The sequence below is a fragment of the Eschrichtius robustus genome, chromosome 15 (assembly GCF_028021215.1).
Source record: "Eschrichtius robustus isolate mEscRob2 chromosome 15, mEscRob2.pri, whole genome shotgun sequence".
In the NCBI taxonomy this organism is placed as follows: domain Eukaryota; kingdom Metazoa; phylum Chordata; class Mammalia; order Artiodactyla; family Eschrichtiidae; genus Eschrichtius; species Eschrichtius robustus.
Window position 1 is genome coordinate 29368549 of NC_090838.1, and position 16398 is coordinate 29384946.

A 16398-nucleotide genomic window follows, 5' to 3' on the forward strand; every position below is an offset into this window, starting at 1 on the left:
CTTGCCGCCGTGTGCTGCCATAAGGAAAAACTACTAACATATCTTGAGTTCATACTATGTACCAGACACTTTTTTGAGTTTAGACTTTTGAGATCCAAATTACAGTAGTCTAAATATGTAGTTTTGTTTATCTCTATTTAACTACCCTATTCCTGAGTTGCGTTCCTGAAACTTGACTGTAGTAGAAGTTTTCCAGGTAAAGGAAAGAAAGGAAATTCAGGCCAGGAAATAAGTGGCATGAATAAATGACAGGAAATGTGAAAGTCTTTACCTGATTTGGGGAAAGGTGAGAAGTATAAGATGGGTGAAATATAAGGTGATGGACATGGTGGGTGAAGACGACAAAGTCGCCATCTTTATTGTACTCTGTGGGGGAAAACTTCAGGAGGGAGAAGATGTAGAAATTATTGGAGGCAGATAAGACTTTTTGTTACCTTACATCACACTTCTTTCATCTCAGTCGCTTTAGCTCTCAGTCCATCTCATTCTGGGGAGGAATGTGCTTTGACATCCAAACATTTTGATTCAGGATCTGTTCCAAGGAAGGCTTGATTTCTGTGAGAAAAATCTGGATGGGTTCCCAGCTTCTCCTCTGTCCGGCCTTCATTCACAGCATGCTTTCCTCATTCTCTTTGATGTGAATTTTCAGAACATCGTTGGGTGTAATCAGTATTCAAACATAATTTCAATAAACCCATCCAAAAGCAGGTTCAAATGTTTTCACAATACTTCTCACCAGCCTTGAGAGTGCTCTTTCTGGCCATCAGAGTCACCACCATAAAGTGTATGGGTTGGCCCTAAACAAGAATGGCCAACTAAGGGGACTAGTAGAGACAGAAATCTAGCACCAGTTCTGCTCCTGAAGTTGAGGAGCTCAACAGGAGGTGGCATCACCCCAAAAATAAAGCACTTGTTTTTTTCCCATACAAATAAACTGCTTAGGCTATTAGCGGCCTTTTGGCCCAACAGAAAAAACAGGCCTACATAACACATTACTATTTCAGCCAGAAAGAATAATAACAAAAGAGAGATAATTTTGTCTAGAAGAAAATGAGTTGAACCCTCGGAGAATAACAAAATGTGACTTTATATAAAATAATACAATACATGTAAATAAGTGCCTGTCGTACAGTAAGCAGAACAATGATGTTTACTTATTACTAATATCGGTAATAATATTTCATTTTCATTATTTATTATTTTTAGTGTACTGAGAGTGTTTATGTCATTGATTTTTAAAGTTACCAAAAAAATCCATGGCTACCATTTCAGTGTAAATTGAATGTAGTTGTTCTGATCTATAAAAGAAGACAAAGGCTATCATGATATATATTTTAAAAGCTGATGAAAATATAGCAGTGTTTTAAGTTTTGACAGAACTGAGTGAGAAAGTACTCCAGAGTTATATTATTCTTGCTAATTTTCAGGATTGCTTAAAATGTTTTATAATTTTATATAATATATAAATATTCTAATCTCCCAAATAGAAAAGACAGCCTTGATACTAGAAGTGGGGGCAAGGAAACTCTAACACTAAGTCAAGTGGCTGAGATCTGGTCCTATTTACTTCCTACATGACCTTGAGCTGATCAATTTACTACCTCTCTAACCAAGCATTTTCTCACCTATAAAATACAAGAATTGGACTAGAAGATCTCTCAGGTTCTTTACTCAAATTTTATGACCAAGTCTACTCTTTGACAGCTAAAAAAGATAGGGCTGATTTTAGTGCATACTGTCTGTCCCCATATCTTGAAATTAACTGATTGCCTAGAAGGGTCAAAGATGTGCCATCTGCTTCTATTACCAATTACATTGTGAAGCTGCCTCAAGTTTAAAAAAGAAAAATTTAGTGAAAAACAGAAGTTGGCAGGAAATGTGCTGTAAATAATACCCCCACACATTTACTGAATAATTCATAACCAGTACGTAGTAGAAGCATAATTTTTAAAATGACGTTTTCCCCAAATACCTGAATGTTCTGACATCAGTAACAAATGATTTAGTTGGCATTACCTTAAAAATTACAGTGTTTAGAGATTGACATCTCAGATTTAAATTTATTTTATTCTTATCAATTTCCTTTAAATCAACTTTGCTGTATTATATCAGAATGAAATATTTGCCATAGTTGACTATCCCTCATTATTTTTCACATATCCTTTTTTAATATTCTTTATCCCATGTTTTTTCTTTTGAAATATTCCATTTTTCCTCACCAGTGAGACCCTTCACTTTCATTCAAACTGCATAAAATAATCTTACAATTTGATAAATTAATATAAGAACATTTTATTTAATTATGTATAAGGAGAACTAGTATTACGTTAGTGATTTTTCAATCTAATACAATGAAAACATACTTGTTCCAATTTATTTTACTCACCACTATCTTCTTTTTTTTTAATTTATTTATTTTTGGCTGCGTTGGGTGTTCGTTGCTGTGCACGGGCTCTAGGTGCATGGGCTGCAGTAGTTGTGGCTCGTGGGCTCTAGAGCGCAGGCTCAGTAGTTGTGGCACATGGGCTTAGTTGCTCCGCGGCATGTGGGATCTTCCCTGACCAGGGCTCAGAACCCATGTCCCTTGCCTTGGCAGGCGGATTCTTAACCACTGTGCCACCAGGGAAATCCCTCACCATTATCTTTTATCCTCTCTACCATTTTATATTGGCCTCCTCAAACTGCAATTTGCTCCAATTTTTAACGAAATTGTATTGCTGTCCAAATTCTTTCTCAAATGGGATGAGATATACTTATGTCTTCTACTGCATCACCAAGTTACACCACAAAACACTAAAACAAAGTGAGATTATATGAGGAATTTTGCATAGCAGTACTCCTACACCAATTACAATTTACAAGGAGCATTAGTATCAGCTGTGTCTCAGAACTTCAATCCAATGTCAGCTGAGTCTCCCAAGTAAGCCAATCATAGCCCTTCCCACCTTTAATTGCAATCCCATAACTGCCTCCCTTTGAGAATTCAAGGTGCTTCCCTGAGAGTTCTCCAATCTGCCAACACAACCTCTAACCCATTCAGGTCATATACACTTTTTACAAGAATGCAGGGGCATCTCCAGATTTTCTGAATAGGAAGGGCTTCTGGGCAGCTCTCTGATTTGAAGAAGTAGTTATATAACTTGAAGCCAGATACATAGAAAACTTGCTATTTTTCTTAGATTGTATGAACATTCAGATTGTTTTGGGGGTTCCCCTCGTCATAAGCCATCCCTTGGTTTCTCAGCTGCAACAGTGACTTGACTTTTCATTTGACCAGGAAGTCCTATTACAATCCAAGTCCCAGAGGGTGGGAGTTAAGTCCACTTCCTTATACAGGCTTTCAGATGTTAACTATGCTGTGGGATACTGTCTGGCTAGGGCAAATGGCTTTGTGTACAAAATGAAGTTTTCCTTTTACTCAGCGTGAAAATTTTCTATCTGTTGACAACTGTCATGATTAGCCATCCTGGAGAACTCTTTTTACTGGCTCAAAAGTATATGTGTTGAATTTTTTAACTTTTTATTCATTCTTTCATTTATTCAATAAATATTTATTGAGAGCTCACTACTGTGTGTCAGGTATTGTTCTAGGCACTTTGTGAGTACTTGAAAATTGACTATAGATTGATAATAAAATAAAACCCAAATGAGTGCTTTTGGTGGGGTTTTTGTGCTTATTTCAACCTATGAATTACAATGTTCTTCAACACTATAGCTTAAGAGTAAATAAAGAAGGGCTAAATGACAGACCTATGGATAAATAGACTAAATATCTACCTAAAAGTCTTCATTTGAGCTCACCACCCACACGTTTATTCTCTCTCTCTCGTTCTCTCTCTCATTCTCTCTCTCTCCCCCTATCACACGCCTAAGGTTCCCATTCATATTTCCAACTCTATGCTGAATGACAGATACCTCCTGTCAGTGAATAATGTGTTACCACAGATGGGTAGCACACTACCCCCACTTAAACTCATCTTCTGCCTTGGATAGATCACCCACTCAGTTGTAGTACCAATGGGTCCCTTGGGAAGTGGGCACTGAGATGATGTTAGGAGTGCAAGAGGTTTATTGTGTTGTGACTGGAGAAAGGGTGGGTTAATGCTTGTGAGGAATAAAAAGGGAGAGGAAGCAGGATGGGATGGGGAAAAGATCAGATCACCACACAGATCTGACAAAGTCTTGCCAACACAATGAGGAGCAGTGGAACAACGCTTTATCAGGTAGAAATGGCCAGGTCCTAGTACCTCTGTGCTCAGTAGCTGGCTAGTCACTGCCCAGGAAGAGCATAGCTTCATCTGGAAAACTGAAGTGGATCCTGAAGGCATTAGCAGCTGGAGGCTGTCAACTGACCGCACTCCCCATAGCTGAACATCAAGTTCTATCTTGAAGGAAAATCCAAGCCCAGGCAACCACAGTGTTCTCGAGAACAGAGCCCTAAGGAAATGGAATAAGACACTCCTAAGAATTAGACCATGAACGGGAAGAGAAAGAGCTGCCTAAAAGGGATGTAGGAGGACTGAGAAGAGTGACCAAAGGAGATACCCAGAACATCTCTTGGGTACCTGCGTCACAGAGGACCCCAAAACTTTGTGACAACTGCAGGGAGTGAAGACATGAGCCTAGTGTTTTAATAATCTGACCCCGGAGCAGGAATCACTCCTGGCTCCACCACGTAAGAACCTGGTGATATTGGTCATTACCCAACCTCTCCACATTGCAGCATCCTTATCTGTACAATGTATTAATGTAAGGGGAGTACTGAAAATTAAAGATAAAGATAAAATCACTATAACATATTAAGTCCTCAATATTTATTTACCATTACTATTGCCACTGTTGTTGTTGCCAGTTGTTGTTCTATTGAAGACCTTGTTAACCTACTTCAGATTTGCCCCAGATTCCCAGGGCAGGGCTGCTAGAATACAGTCTACTTGAGTGGATAAGGCAGACTCTGGAGATGAACTGCCTGACTTCAAATCCCAACTCTACTATCTAAGAGTTGTGAAGTCTTGAGTAATTATTGAACTTCTCAGTGCCTCAGTTTTCTAATCTGAGAAGGATAACAACAGTACATATTTCCTGAGTTTATTTCAGGAAATGTACTTAGTACAGAGCAAGCCACTTAGTAAGTGCTCAATAAATGGTAGCTGTTAGCACTTAAAAGTACTTTTGCTTTATTATAAAATAAATAGATTTATTTTAAAACATTTCAAAAATAGTTTTAAACTAAAACAAAACCCAAAAAATTCCATTTGTTTCCTGTAAAAAAGACTAAATGCTTCTCAGTATGTACAATCCCAAATAGTCTACATAGAGTCAGCCAAAATTCTATGTTGCTTTTTGCTAGTACCTAGTATGTTTTCAACATACTATTTAAATATTCTTTACTTATTCTTTAATGACTATCTTACAGGTCACTGTAAGGAAAAAAACCTCCATCATCTGCATAAATTCTGAACTTAACTTTCTCCTTGTTCCAGCTCAAAAAGCAAAAATGTATGCAATGGACTCAAGTGGAAAACTGTTGATGCATGTTATTCCTTGGTCTGTGTTTTTAGTTTTGATTCTAGGTACATCCACAGACTACATAACATCTGGTTGGAAATCTTTTCAATAATCTAGGTCTTTGGCATCATGTTGACAAAACTGGATGATTGATTGTTCCTGACATATTTTTTAATCCAGATGTTTGGATTTCCTGAAGGCCTGGCCCAAGTGTTGGTTTGTTCTTGGAATGATATTATGGTGCAAGCATCTTGAAATTCAGAACTCTATTTTATAAACCTACTCAGCAAAATGCCCTTTACACTTAATCCCATAAATGCTACTTGATTTTTTATTCAACCAAATTGTTAATTGAAAAGGCATTGAGAGGATTCTAGAGATGCAATACTCAGGAAACGTATTAACAACAGAGCACAAAAATGAAGAAGCAATCACTAAATGGCATTTATGAATTTTAGGTACAAACTCCAGACTTCCATAGACTTACCTCAAGGCCTGAAAAAGACACGGTTAAGTTACTCTTACCTCAAGGCCTGAAAAAGACATGGTTAAGTTACTCTATCTTACGGCTGGATTGTGTTCTGAATGCCTGTTGGTAGTTAGAATGAATTTACCCATTGTCAAAAGTTATAAAGATGGTAAAGTTCCAAGGTTAGTCCACAAAAATCTGTTTAACTGGCAACAAAGCTGCATATTATTAACCAACTCCCAGAGCTCTGCCTTGAGTCTTCTGGGTTCTGCATGTCCCAGGACTTTAAAGTACTTAGTTATAAATAATCCCTAAACTGCTCTAAACCAGGGAGGGCCTAAACTGTAACCCCTGATCTCAACAACTCCAGCCTTCAAGGGCTGACCAGTTGTGGAGAGTGGGCCTAGTGGTGTCTCTGTTGCTAGGCAGCTTCCACCTCAAGAAAGCAAGATTAAAACATGTGGACATACCAGTAATATTTACTGCCTTAATTTTCCCTCCAGTTTATACTTCCCAGAGCCTAATTTCATAACACCTGATATTTCCCACTTTTAATGTCTTTCTAGTCTTATTTTTTTCTTCTTAGTCTTTTGGTGGCTGGTCTTTTAAAGACCAATGTGAAGAATTTTAATATGCAATTATAAACCCACAATAGTCCATAAATTTGGTTCCTCCTTCCCTAACACCAACAAATTCAGTCCTGGAACCACCAATAATTGACCAAAAATATGAAAAATGTTGGTGATTCAATGTGAATTAAAGAAAATAAAAAGTAAACTCATATATATTGAATGTGATATCATCTTGAAAATGTATATATCTCATCTTTATTCATTATTTTCTGGCTCACTGTCAGCTCAGGCATTTATTCCCAGAGCCTTCCCTGATCCCACCTCCACCTCCAGCCTTGTTACACGTCTCTCCTCTGTGCTTCTAACTTCCTTATGTGTTTCTCTGTGATTGCCCTCACCACATTGCACTAAAAATGTCTATTTATATATCTTTGTCTCTGATTAGACTGTAACCTTCTGGAAGCAAGAACTTTGACTTATCTGTCCTCTCATCCCCCGTACTAGCAAACTGCCTGTATATAGTGTAGGTGCTCAAGAAGTTTTTAGGAATAAATTACCCTCTATCAGGCACCAAACAATATGCAAGATGTTTTTACAAATATTTGGATTTATAATGTAATACTATAAATATTTTTAAATTGTAGGTATTATCACATGTAATTCTAGCAAAAAAACCTTATGAGATAGGTAAGACTATTACCAGTTTAGAGGGGTTTAGTCACACCATCAGAAAGGGTCAGAACTGGCACTGAAAGTCAGAGTAAAGGATCTCCAAAGCCCTGTGTCCACCACTCTTTCCCATTGCTTGTATGAGCTATTGGCACTGCAGAATGATGTGTTACTCACTTTTTTCCAAAATAAACCATCTACTTGTTCTCTTCCATTAATAGGTAATCAAGAATTAGTAAGATTTGCTTGCAATTATCTTGTCTTAGACATTACACTTAAGAGTCTAGTCAAGCACACATTTTTTTCTATCAATGTCCAAGTGACAGAATTAACCATGTAGCTTCATCATAATAATTGAGAGATAATTCCATCAGAAATCTCACAGGCCCTGGGTATGAGCTGCATGGGCTATATATGGAAAACCCAATCTTCTTTGTTAATTATAAGATCTGGTTTTTGTCAGCTGTTAAAAGGGCTTGGAGATGATGTGAAGATCCCTCTGGCCCTTGTGGGCACCATCATCATGAATTAATAGATGAAGTACAGCCTGCACACACACTTGGAAAACACCACCAGCTTGTATTCTTCATAGTCTTACATTTTCCACTCACAGGTTCCAGGATCAGAGAGGAAGTCGGGAATCATTAAAAACAACAGCTGAAAAAAGGCAGAAAGGCAGAGCTCACTCATTTCCTAAGGGCAACAAAATGATCAGGAGAACAAGTTCAGGACCCCTATGTCTTGTTGCAGAGAGTGGCAAGATTAAAAAGGATAAGATGTTGCTGCCAAGATGCTGAGGAGCCATCTCAGAGAACCTGGAAGGTGACTCCAAGACCTATGGTCAGAGCATGGACTTCCAGTCAATCCCCTAAATCATATTCAAGATGAGGCCTGCCCTCGGGGATCAACATGAAGGCTCCAGATCAGCATATGAGTGTGAAACACCTGGAAAAAGTAGGGCGAAAATCAAAGCTCATCTCTTAGTGAAGAGGAAATCTAGCATGATATTGGCTAGGGAAGGAAAGATACCCTGGATTGCTACCTAGGACAGAAGATGCTCTCATGGTGTCTGAGGTCAAACTAAGCACTTTTATCCTCAGAGACCTATAAGTTTCAGTATATTTGGGCCATTAGATCATTGTAAGAACAGACTCATCCACGTCGACCAACTTTAATCGCTCTGAATTTTTGCCTCTAGCGTTCTCTGTGGAATTTTAAGTCCCATTTTGGGACTACATGAAGAAACCCATGTTCTCAGGTGACCTAGGGACCTCATCCAAATAAAAGAATGCCACCCTCCTTCTCAGATAGTTTAAACTCCATTGACAGTTGTCAACTCCATTGACAATTTCTCTGCTGGTCTATGTACAGATTCAGAGCTCAGTTAGGGAAGTTGTTTCTGTCTAGTTCCCCTGCCCCACTGTAAACCTAAAACCTTGCCTTACCAAAGAATAACTGGAAAATGAACTCTTCAGATAAACAAAAATTCTTTACCTAAAATCTGATTCTTTAATGAAGAGGAAATTTTTTCCTTTAGTCCAATAGTAGTCCAATAGTCTCTCTCCCCCCATCCCTGTTATTATTTTTGCTAAGTAATATTTCGTAAGTGACAACAGATTGCAGAACACTGTGCTTAGCATTATCACATATCTACAGCTTCAGACTGTATAAATTCAAACAATAAGTTTTGTGACCACCAAGAGACACAGTTGAAAGACCTAAAAAATGCAACAAGATGTAGATTTTACTAGAATTTTCTGAGTGCCTATTACGTTATGCAAAGTGCTGACGCTCTGTGATAGTGAAAACTTTGAGTTGCAAAACATGGCAACCCAACTTAAACTAATATATGCAAAGTCAAGGGAATTCATTAGAAGACTTCTAGAGGGTTGCACCAACGCCAGAGTGAAGATCAGCCTAGACTCAGAAATGGAGCTGGGACTGGATGCACTAACCCAGACCGGACCAAAGAGTCCTTTAGTCCTTCTGTAAGGAGCCAGAACAGATTGTCCCTCTCTCAGTCTACTTTTCTCTATCTGCTTGACTCTTCTTTCTAACTGCAGTCCTTCTTCTGCTCGTAAGTTCATAGCACAGACCACCACAGGTCACCAAGAGTCACTCAGTTTTATATTCTACCATACAAATACTCAGAGGGAGACATCTCCTTGTTTTCTGTCTCTACCTCTCTCCCCTCCTTTCTACTTGGGCCTTAAATGAGTCACTCAATTAAGGAGTCCCAAATTAGGCTTGAAGATAGTGAATTGCCAATAATATAATTTAACCGATTTCAGAAAAATATACAACAAAATTTCCATGTCATTAAGGATAAGATAGTGAAAGAAAACAAATATTACATTAAAACCACAGGGTTTACATCACTGAAAAGTACAAAGATTTGCAAACCCATGAACGGAGTAACAAAGAATTATGAAAAATAAAGACAGCGAGAAAACAAAGCTCAGATCACTATGTAGATTTGACCAAGTCTTAGACAAACTAAAAGGCAGCTCCGAAGCAAAGAGTGCCTATTAGAGCAGGTCAGGGTTGGACAGAAATGGCCAGGCCCTAGTACCCCCTGCCATGCTCACTCATTGGCTGGAGGCTGCCCGAAAAGAGCAGAGCCATAGCTTGAAAGCTGAAGCCAATAACAGCAGGAAATTGTCTGCTAACTGCACTCCTTGCAGCTGAATAGCAAATTTTTTCTTGAAGAGAGATTTAAGTGACACAACTCCACTTCAGCAGTGTATAAAAGTAGAATGATAGTAAGGTGTATAAAAGCCTGCATTCCCATCAGCAGAGAGGACATGTTCATTTTCTTGTACCTTTACCAACCTTGAATATTATATGTGGTTGATTTTTTTTAGATTTTCAAGTTTTCTGTACATAGTATTTTCTTGCAATTTAAAAAAAATAAAAATTAACTTCCATAAATATGGTTACAAAAATAAAATGTAGAATGATGTTTATCATTTTTTAGCTGCTCCAAAGCCATTCCTCTTTGTAAGAGCAACCCAGTTTTTATTCTGGGAAAGTTACTTCTCCTGCACATTGTACTGTGTCAATGGAAGAGCAATGCCAGTGTTATAAGCCGAATTGTGCCCCTCCGACACACACCCACACAAATTCATGTGTTGATGTCTTAATTCCTAGTACTTTAGAATGTAACTATATTTGGAGATAGGGTCTTCAAAGATATAAATTAAAATAGCATGATTAGAGTGAGCCCTAATCCAATATGATGCTGTCTTTGTAAGAGGACATTTAGACACAGACACGTATAGAGGGGAGACTAATTGAAGATACATGGAGAAGCTGGCCATCTACAAACCAAGGAAAGAGGCCTGGAAAAGATTCTTCCGTCACAGCCCTCAGAAGGAATCAACCCTCCTGACACCTCAATGTTGCATTTCTAGCCTCTAGAACTGCAAGAAAATAAATTTCTGTTGCTTAAGCCACGCAGTCTGTGGTATTTTGTTACTGCAGCCCTGGAAAATTCATACAATCAGGCTTCTGTTTCCCACTATGAAAGAAAAGAGGAACAGATTCTTCTCCAGGATATAGCTGGGAGAAAGCTCATGATGTAAGCTTGGCCAATCAGAAGCCAACTCTCAAGACACTGAATCCCATCCCGAGGAGGGTGAGAAGACAGAGGTGTAGTTGGCAGTCATTCATGGCTGCTTCTGGTCACTCTGGCTGTGGACAGCTTGCTATGCCCCTGACTCTTCAGACAGCACCCCTACCTACCTACCACCTGCCCCCTTCTCATGAATATTTCCCTCCCCACTAGTATCATTCCAGTAAATTCCCCAGTCAGGGTCTGATCCTTCAACCAGGATTCCTAACTGACACAGAAAGTTTATCTATTACTAAATAAATTAATTTGGCAGCAAAACGCAGCATGGAGAAACTGTTCATTGTTCGGGTAACAAACATATAAATATATAATTTACCACCCTTCAAAAATAAATCACTCCAGAAGGCAGGTATAAAAATAATCTTCTTGAATGGTTTAAGAAGCAAATTTTGAGACATTACTACCAAGAGAGATTTTCCCATAATTATTAGGTTAGAGAAAATATGCCTGCTTTTTCATATTTTTAACCATTTTTTATAAACTAAAAGTGTACTACATTTGCCCTTGCCTTCTTCCTAATTTGACTTTAGCAAGTCACAGGTAAAGATCTGTGAAACTAACTAGACTTTTCACAATTTGCTGTGGCATTTAAGTGGTTGTGTTTTTTGGTTCCAGGCCTTCTATTTTGAGAAAGAAGAACACAAATAGACCTCTTTCTGTACTAGCCTCAGACCAGAGGCCAGAAGCATAAAATCACATTATCTCAAAACCTGAGCCGATACAACTAACTGCATGGTACCCAGATTAGCCACTATTTAAATAATTGCATGTTAATAATATTGATGAATGATGCAGTACTACCTAAAGTAAATCTCTAACAGGGTAACTACCCTTGGTCTAATTCTGGTCAATATTTTTTGCAGTGACCTATGCAAAGAGTAGGAAAGTGTGCTTTTCAAATTTAAAAAGCACAAAACTGAAAGAGATAACCAATATGTTAGACATACAAGTTAAAATTTTAAATGGTATTGATTTTTTTTTTAATTGGAGTATAGTTGCTTTATAATATTGTGTTAGTTCATACTGTACAGCAAAGTGAATCAGCTATTCATACACATATATCACCTCTTTTCTGGATTTCCTTCTCATTTAGGTCACCACAGAGCGCTGAGTAGAGTTCCCTGTGCTACACAGTAGGTTCTCATTAGTTATCCATTTTATACACAGCATCAATAGTGTATATATGTCAATCCCAATCTCCCAGTTCATCCCATCCCTCCTTCCCCCTTGGTATCCATACATTTGTTCTCTACATCTGTCTCTGTTTCTGCTTTGTAAATAAGATCATCTATACCAATTTTTTCAGATTCCACATATATGTGTTAATATATGATATTTGTTTTTCTCTTTCTGACTTACTTCAGTCTGTATGACAGTCTCTAGGTCCATCCATGTCTCTACAAATGACCCAATTTCATTCCTTTTTATGACTGAGTAACATTCCATTGTATATATGTACTACATCTTCTTTATCCATTACTCTGTTGATGGACATTTAGGTTGCTTCCATGACCTGGTTATTGTTAAAAAAACATGGAACGCTTCACGAATTTGTGTGTCATCCTTGCACAGGGGTCACGCTAATCTTCTCTGTATTGTTCCAATTTTAGTATATGTGCTGCCGAAGCAAGCACTAAATGGTATTGATTGACACAATATAAAAACATAAAAAGATGACACTTTTAAATGTCTTGCCTTCAGTATCAAAATCTTGAATTTAGTAACAAAACTGCAATGGCAATATATGTGGTTTTAAAATGCTCCAGGCAAACCATTTAACTGAGAAAAGTACAAAGGAATAAATTGAGATGTAGAAAATACACAAAGCAATACCCTATTTTTATACAACTACAGATGTGTATATACATATATACATACACACACAAATATATTTATGTGTGTGTGTATTTAAACACATAAAATAAGGGCCTAAATTTCTGAATGCTTAGTCTCTAGGGATGAGTGTTTAGGAGGGAGGGGTGAGAAGAAGGGTTTCTCTTATTTTATTTTATATATTCAACTATGGTGTGAAACTTTTACCAAAATAATGTATATTCATGTATTAATTGTATAATAAAAGATTAATTAACCAAGTATATAAGCTGCAGGTTAAAAATTTTGAATTTCACCTTATGCTTCAAGATAAAACTTTTACGCCCAAATTACAGAAAGAATTAGTTCCAGGCTTTACTGGTCTAGTCAAACTAGTCAGAAAAAATGTATTTGATCCTCAGAAGAATGTTTACCAAAATAAGGTATACACAGGGGAGGAAAAACATAATGGTTAGGAGCGGAGAATCCATTTCATATATTGGAAGAGACTGAACTGATTAACAAAGAAAAGAACAAGTTAAGGGGCAACTGAAGACTTTGAAAATATTTCAAACTACATCAAAAAAGGGGTCAAGAGTTTTAACTCGAGGGCACAACTAGAATCAGTGGAAGTATAGGAAGGCAGATGTTAGGTCACTAACAAAAATTCTAACAATTAGAGCTTCCCCAAAATGCAGCCCTTCATCTCTGGATGGGGCTAGGTGACCATCTGACAAAAATGTTACAAAAAGAATGCTTCTACTTCGGCATAATACTAATTATATTTTGTCTAGATTCATCTCTCTAATAAATTTTATCTGCAGTACACTTTCTTTATAGGTTCAAATTATCATGTTCATGTTCTATATTAGTTTTCTAGGCGTCCTATATAAAACTACCACAAACTGAGTGGCTTAAAACAGAAATTGATTGGTCTCACAGTTCTAGAAGCTAGAAGTCTGAAATCAAGGCGTCACCAGGACCATCATCTCTCTAAAGGATCTAGGGAAGAATGATTCCTGTGGTTGCTGTCAATCCTTCATATTCCTTGACTTGTAGATCCATCACTCAGATCTCTGCCTCAGTCTTCACATGGCCTTCTCTCCAGTGTGTCTGTATCTCTGTTTATTCTTCTTATAAGGACCCCAGTCACTGAACTTACCTAATCCAGTATGACTGCATGTTGATTTAACCAATTACACCTGCAAAGACTTTATTTCCATATATGGTTACAATCTGAGGTTCCAGGTAGACATTTGGGGGTTGGGGACACTCTTCAACCCAGTACATGTTTAAATTATCATGAATTCTGAAACCCTTGACACAATGAGTTTGTTCTATACTTGAAGCCCAAGCCTGTGTCCATAATTCTGAAGGTAAATAGAAGAACCATACAGATTAGAAATGAAAAGGAAAGTGGAACTACTACATATACACAGTACAGAAGAGCCTGAGGTCTGGAGCAAGAATAAATGAATATAAAGGAAACAAAGTACAAAGACAAGGACCTTCTATAAAATTGGTATGATTTTTTTTAACATCTTTATTGGAGTATAATTGCTTTACAATGGTGCACCAGTTTCTGCTTTAAAACCAAGTGAATCAGTTATACGTATACATATATCCCATATCTCCTCCCTCTTGCGTCTCCCTGCCACTCTCCCTGTCCCACCCCTCTAGGTGGTCACAAAGCACGGAGCTGGTCTCCCTGTGCTATGCGGCTGCTTCCCACTAGCTATCTATTTTACATTTGGTAGTGTATATATGTCCATGCCGCTCTCTCACTTTGTCCCAGGTTACTCTTCCCCCTCCCCATGTCCTCAAGTCCATTCTCTACATCTGTGTCTTTATTCCTGTCCTGCCCCTAGGTTCTTCAGAACCTTTTTTTTTTTTTTTATTCCATACATATGTGTTAGTATACGGTATTTGTTTTTCTCTTTCGGACTTACTTCACTCTGTATGACAGTCTCTAGGTCCATCCACCTCACTACAAATAACACAATTTCCTTTCTTTTTATGGCTGAGTAATATTCCACTGTATATATGTACCACATCTTCTTTATCCATTCATCTGTTGATGGACACTTAGGTTGCTTCCGTGTCCTGGCTATTGTAAATAGAGCTGCAATGAACATTGTGATACATGACTCTTTTTGAGTTCTGGTTTTCTCAGGGTATATGCCTAGTAGTGGGATTGCTGGGTCATATGGTAGTTCTACTTTTAGTTTTTTAAGTAACCTCCATACTGTTCTCCATAGTGGCTGTATCAATTTACATTCCCACCAACAGTGCAAGAGGGTTCCCTTTTCTCCACACCCTCTCCAGCATTTACTGTTTGTAGATTTTTTGAGGATGGCCATTCTGACTGGTGTCAGGTGATACCTCATTGTAGTTTTGATTTGCATTTCTCTCATGATTAGTGATGTTGAGCATTCTTTCATGTGTATGTTGGCAATCTGTATATCTTCTTCGGAGAAATGTCTATTTAGGTCTTTTGCCCATTTTTGGATTGGGTTGTTTCGTTTTTTTTGATATTGAGCTGCATGAGCTGCTTGTAAATTTTGGAGATCAATCCTTTGTCGGTTGCTTCGTTTGCAAATATTTTCTCCCATTCGGAGGGTTGTCTTTTCATCTTGTTTATGGTTTCCTTTGCTGTGCAAAAGCTGTGAAGTTTCATTAGGTCCCATTTGTCTATTTTTGTTTTTATTTCCATTTCTCTAGGAGGTGGGTCAAAAAGGATCTTGCTGTGATTTATGTCATAGAGTGTCCTGCCTATGTTTTCCTCTAAGAGATTGATGGTGTCTGGCCTTACATTTAGGTCTTTAATCCATTTTGAGTTTATTTTTGTGTATGGTGTTAGGGAGTGTTCTAATTTCATTCTTTTTCATGTAGCTGTCCAGTTTTCCCAACACCACTTATTGAAGAGGCTGTCTCTTCTCCATGGTATATTCTTGCCTCCTTTATCAAAAATAAGGTGACCATATGTGCATTTATCTCTGGGCTTCCTATCCTGTTCCACTGATCTATATTTCTGTTTTTGTGCCAGTACCAGACTGCCTTGATTACTGTAGCTTTGTAGTATAGCCTTAAGTCAGGGAGCCTGACTCCTCCAGCTCCATTTTTCTTTCTCAAGATTGCTGTGGCTATTCGGGGTCTTTTGTGTTTCCATACAAATTGTGAAATTTTTTGTTCTAGTTCTGTGAAAAATGCCAGTGGTAGTTTGATAGGGATTGCATTGAATCTGTAGATTGCTTTGGGTAGTAGAGTCATTTTCACAATGTTGATTCTTCCAATCCAAGAACATGGTATATCTCTCCATCTGTTTGTATCATCTTTAGTTTCTTTCATCAGTGTCTTATAGTTTTCTGCATACAGGTCTTCTGTCTCCTTAGGCAGATTTATTCCTAGGTATTTCATTCTTTTTGTTGCAATGGTAAATGAGAGTGTTACCTTAATTTCTCTTTCAGAGTTTTCATCATTAGTGTATAGGAATGCAAGAGATTTCTGTGCATTAATTTTGTATCCTGCTACTTTACCAAATTCATTGATTAGCTCTAGGAGTTTTCTGGTAGAGTCTTTAGGATTCTCTATGTATAGTATCATGTCATCTGCAAACAGTGACAGCTTTACTTCTTATTTTCTGATTTGGATTCCTTTTATTTCCTTTTCTTCTCTGACTGCTGTGGCTAAAACTTCCAAAACTATGTTGAATAATAGTGGTGAGAGTGGGCAAC

General features: G+C 37.8%; 1 non-coding gene across 1 annotated transcript; it reads right to left on the bottom strand.

The window, feature by feature from the left end:
- Positions 1 to 12379: 12379 nt before the first annotated feature.
- Positions 12380 to 12486, bottom strand: LOC137778202 (U6 spliceosomal RNA). Its single transcript, XR_011076781.1, has one exon. It is a non-coding gene; the product is annotated as a U6 spliceosomal RNA (small nuclear RNA).
- Positions 12487 to 16398: the final 3912 nt, after the last annotated feature.